Genomic DNA, 6,000 nt, shown 5'->3' with positions numbered 1-6,000 from the left:
ATACCACATGTGACACTTTTTTGCTGCCAAGGTGGGCAAAGGGGTGCATATTCCAAAGTGCACCTTTCAGATTTCACCGGTCATTTCTTACACATTTTGATTGCAAAGTTCTTCTCACACATTTGGGCCCCTAAATTGCCAGGGCAGTATAACTACCCCACAAGTGACCCCATTTTGGAAAGAAGACACCCCAAGGTATTCTGTGAGGGGCATGGTGAGTTCCTAGAATTTTTTATTTTTTGTCGCAAGTTAGTGCAATATGAGACTTTGTAAGAAAAAAATAAAAAATAAAAATCGTCATCATTTTCCGCTAACTTGTGACAAAAAATAAAAAGTTCTATGAACTCACTATGCCCATCAGCGAATACCTTAGGGTGTCTACTTTCCGAAATGGGGTCATTTGTGGGGTTTTTCTACTGTTTGGGCATTGTAGAACCTCAGGAATCATGACAGGTGCTCAGAAAGTCAGAGCTGCTTCAAAAAGCGGAAATTCACATTTTTGTACCATAGTTTGTAAATGCTATAACTTTTACCCAAACCATTTTTTTTTTTTGCCCAAACATTTTTTTTTTATCAAAGACATGTAGAACAATAAATTTGGCGAAAAATTTATATATGGATGTCGTTTTTTTTGCAAAATTTCACAGCTGAAAGTGAAAAATGTCATTTTTTTGCAAAAAAATCGTTACATTTTGATTAATAACAAAAAAAGTTAAAATGTCAGCGGCAATGAAATACCACCAAATGAAAGCTCTATTAGTGAGAAGAAAAGGAGGTAAAATTCATTTGGGTGGCAAGTTGCATGACCGAGCGATAAACGGTGAAAGTAGTGTAGTGCCGAAGTGTAAAAAGTGGCCTGGGCATGAAGGGGGTTTCACCTAGCGGGGCTGAAGTGGTTAAAGGGTTTCTACCACTTCGGTGTCACATATTTAGCTGTCAGACACTAGCGATCCGCTAGTGTCTGCTCTGCCCAACCATCCTAATATAATTGCTTTTGGGGCAGCCGTTTTGCTAAAAAAAAAGAACTTTTATTAATATGCTAATGAGCCTCTAGGTGCTATGGGGGCGTCATTAGCACCTAGAGCAGTGATGGTGAACCTTTTAGAAACAGAGTGCCCAACCTGCAACCAAATACCCACTTATTTATCGCAAAGTGCCAACACGGCAATTTACCTGAATACCAATACAGTATATCTTCCATGTACTTTATCATTTCGCTATAATAGCTTAATATCCTACATTCAGTGCGCTGCCTGTGCTGTTCATAGTGCGTCCTGATGAATGGCAGGAAAAGTCTAAAGCATATTGGTACGCCATAGACTTTTCCCAAGGCGCGGGTGCCCACAGAGAGGGCTCTGAGTGCCGCCTCTGGCACCCGTGCCATAGGTTCGCCATCACTGACCTAGAGGCTCCGTCTACCTTCAGAAACTGCCGCCGCCCAGCGCGTCCCTCCAGCCCGCCCATCTCCTCCTGAATGCGATCCTCCTTGTGAGCGCCTGTATTCGGCGCATGCGCAGTGAATGTCTGACAGCTTCCCTGCTCAGACATCTCCACTGCGCCTGTTCCTCGGAGCACTATGGCATCATCGCGCAGGCGCAGTGGAGATGTCTGAGCAAGGAAGCGGTCAGACATTCACTGCGCATGCGCCGAATACAGGCACTCACAAGGAGGATCGCATTCAGGAGGAGATGGGCGGGCTGGAGGGACGCGCTGGGCGGCGGCAGTTTCTGAAGGTAGACTGAGCCTCTAGGTGCTAATGACGCCCCCATAGCACCTAGAGGCTCATTAGCATATTAATAAAAGTTCTTTTTTTTAGCAAAACGGCTGCCCCAAAAGCAATTATATTAGGATGGTTGGGCAGAGCAGACACTAGCGGAGCGCTAGTGTCTGACAGCTAAATATGTGCAGCGAAGTGGTAGAAACCCTTTAAGGTGTTAAGAATGCCATTTTCCCTTATAACCATGTTATAAGGGAAAATAAAAAAAGATAGTGTCCCCATCCCGATCATCTCCTAGCAACCATGCGTGGGGAGATGATCGGGATGGGGACAAACAAAACAAAAACAACACACACTGCATCCGCACTTGCGATTTTCACGCAGTCCCATTCACTTCTATGGAGCCTGCGTTGCGTGAAAAACTCACAATATAGAGCATGCTGTGATTTTCAGGCAGCGCACAAGTGATGCGTGAAAAATCACTGCTCATGTGCACAGCCCCATAGACATGAAGGCGTCCGGATTCAGTGCGGGTGCAATGCGTTCACCTCACGCATCACATCCGCGCAGAATTCTCGCCCATGTAAAAATAGGCCTTACAGATTCCTGCCTGTGAGATCCAGGGGGCTAGGCATCGGGCTGCATCCCCTGCCATCAGGTCCCTGTAACGGCAGCACGGGGACAGAATGGCCACCCCGCAGGATACCGCAGTGCAAGGGTTAATGCGCAGGCAAGGGTTCACCGATGCCGGCGCATACAGCATGGGTCTGGCTATTAGTGACTGCCAGACCCCTGCAGCTGATCGGGCAGGCGCAGCTCCTGCACCTGCCCAGAGCACCGCATGTATGGCGCTGGGATTGCAGAACCACTTTCAAGCGCCGTACATGGGTTAAAATCAATTACCTGCATCCTCAATGACCATATAGGATGCTGGTAAGAAGCCTGGAAGCGCGACTCCGCGAGCATTATAAGCTGCAGGTCTCTGCTGTTTGAAACAGCGGGAGACCCACCAAACATGACACCCACCACATGTGCAAGCGGCAGCCATGTGTGCCCATAGCTCCAACGCCGTACATGTAAAGCAAGATTGAGGGCCTTGTTTCCAAGAGCTTACAATCTCTTAGGCCCCTTTCACACGAGCGTGACGGATTGGCTCCGGATGCGTTCAGGGTGCGTTCAGTGAAACTCACAGCCATTTTGCAAGCAAGTTCAGTCAGTTTTGTCTGCGATTGCATTTAGTTTTATCACGCGGGTGCAATGCGTTTTGATGCGTTTTTCATGCGCACGATAAAAAACAAAACAAAAAAAAAGATATATAATAATAATAATATTATTATTATTATTTAAGGTTTACAAACAACATCCGTGAAAAACGCATTGCATCCGCACTTGCTTCCGGATGCAAGTCACTGAAGCCCCATTTACCTTTATGGGGCCACGGCTAAGTGGGGGAGAGGAAAAAAAAAAAAAAAAGCTGAATATAGAACATGCTGCGATTTTCACACACAGAACTGATGCGTGAAATAAACCGCTCATGTACACAGACCCATTGAAATCAATAGGTCAGGATTCAGTGCGGGTGCTATACGTTCACGTCACACATTGCATTCGTGTGGAAGACTCACTCGTGTGAAAGGGGCCTAAGAGATTATATGAATGCGTTTTTTTTAAGGAGTATTTTTGGCATCAAGTACCATCAGCAATGCTTACCAAATTATTCACCTGCAGCATTTTAAAAGGGCATCTGTCAGCAGACTTGAACCTATGAAACTGGCTATGAAAATGATCTTTTGATATATGCAAATGAGCCTCGAGTCTAGGAGCAATGGGGGCGTTGCCATTACACCTAAAGGCTCAGCTCACTGGAAATTTGGCGCCCTCAAAGTGGAAAGGATGCAGCAGTTGCAGAGCCTCTAGGTGTAACGGCAACGCCCCCGTTGCTCCTAGGGGCTCATTTGTATATATTAAAACGTCATTTTCTGAGCAATGCGGGCACATATTAACATGGGACCAACACAGATGCCTTTAGCTGCCAAGTGCACATGTAGCAGGTCACCCAGTTTCATAGATACAGAACTGCTGACAGATGCCCTTTAACCCTTTCATGACCAAGGGTCATTGATGCCCCAGTGTCCAGGTCAAAATTAACAAATCTGACATGTGTCACTTTATGTGGTAATAGCTTTGGAACACTTTCTTATCCACGCCATTCTGAGATTGTTTTCTCGTGACACGTTGTACTTCATGATAGTCATATTTGAGTCAATATATTCCACCTTTATTTATGAAAAAATCCCAAATTTACCAAAAATTTTGAAAAAGTCACAATTTTCCAAATTTCAATTTTTCTGCTTCTAAAACAGAAAGTCATACCTAATAAAATATTTATTACTTAACATTCCCCATATGTCTACTTTATGTTGGCATCATTTTGGAAATGTCCTTTTATTTTTTTAGGACGTTAGAAGGCTTAGAAGTTTAGAAGCAATTCTTAAAATTTAAGAAAATTTCCAAAACCCACTTTTTAAAGGACCAGTTCAGGTCTGAAGTCACTTTGTGGGGCTTACATAGTGGAAACCCCCCATAAATGACCCCATTGTAGAAACTACACCCCTCAAGTTACTCAAAACTGATTTTACAAACTTTGTTAACCCTTTAGGCGTTCCACAAGAATTAAAGGAAAAAGGAGATGAAATTTAAAAATGTTCACTTTTTGGCAGATTTTCCATTTTATATAATTTTTTTTCTTTAACACATTGAGGGTTAACAGCCAAACAAAACTCAATATTTATTACCCTGATTCCGCGGTTTACAGAAACACCCCACATGTGGTCGTAAACTGCTGTACAGGCACACGGCAGGGCGCAGAAGGAAAGGAATGCCATACGGTTTTTGGAAGGTAGATTGTGCTGGATTGGTTTTCTGAACGCCATGTTTTTTATTTTTCTGCCGATCGTCTTGTGAAGGGGCTAGTTTTTAGCAGAAAGTGTTGGTTTTTATTGGTACCATTTTTGGGTACATAGGATTTTTTGATCATTCATTATTACACTTTATGGGGCAAGGTGACCCAAAAATTGGCTGTTTTGGAACAGTTTTCATTTATTTATTTTTACAGCGTTCATCTGAGGAGTTAGGTCATGTGATAGTTACGGACGTGGCAATACCTAATATGTATACTTTTTCTTATTTATTTAAGTTTTACACAATAATAGCATTTCTGAAACCAAAAAAATGAAGTTTTTAGTGTCTCCATAGTCTGAGAGCCATAGCTTTTTTATTTTTTGGGCAACTGTCTTAAATAGGGTATCATTTTTTGCGGGACGAGGTGACGGTTTGATTGGTACTATTTTGGGTGTCATAAGCCTTTTTGATCGCTTGCTGTTGCACTTTGTGATGTAAGGTGACAAAAATAGCTTTTTTGGCACATTTTATTTTATTTTATTTTTATGGTGTTTATCGGACGGGGTCCATCATGTGATATATTTATAGAGACGGTCGTTACGGACGCGGTGACACCTAATATGTGTATTTTATTTTTTCATTTTTTTTTATAGGAAAAGGCAAGGTCTTTTTTTTATTGATTTATTTTTACTTTTATTATTTTCACTTTATTTAATCAGTTCCCTCTTGGATCTTGAAGATTCAGTGGGGCTGATAGTTGTACTATACTTTGCAATGCTCTTGCATTGCAAAGTATAATACTTCCAGATTGCCTGTAGGTGGCAGCACTGGATGCCTTTGCTATGGCAACCATCGGGTGCTGCAATCACAGCGCTGCAGCCCCGATGGTGGAGAGAGGGAGCTCCCTCCCTCTGTTAACCCCATGGATGCCGCAACCGCAGCATCTATGACAGGAGAGTGTCAGCATAGAGCTGACACTCTCTGCTGATGGCGGTGGCTCAGGAATGGAGCCACCGCCATCACACACAGAATGAGGAATCAGGGGCAGCGCTGGAAGGAAAGGGGGGCTGGGAGGAAAAAAATAAATAAATCGCATGCCATCAGGGCAGGAAGGAGATGAGCGCAGGAGAGGGGCACAGATCGGCACCAAGGGCTTGGAGCGGCACAGATCGGGGGGGGGGGGGGGCCCCATGAGGAACACTATCGGCTTTCAGGCTCTGATCTGCAGAGCGCAGATCAGAGCCCGAAACCGGCATTTTAACACTGCCGCGATCAGATTGGTTAGTCTGCACAGACTAACCAATCGGATCGATTGCCGGCAAGGGGCCACCGATTGGTCCCTTGCCGGCATTCCTGCACTGTATGCTGTCAGTGACAGCATA

This window comes from Bufo gargarizans, chromosome 8, assembly GCF_014858855.1.
Source record: "Bufo gargarizans isolate SCDJY-AF-19 chromosome 8, ASM1485885v1, whole genome shotgun sequence".
Lineage (NCBI taxonomy): Eukaryota > Metazoa > Chordata > Amphibia > Anura > Bufonidae > Bufo > Bufo gargarizans.
This window is presented reverse-complemented; position numbering follows the sequence as displayed.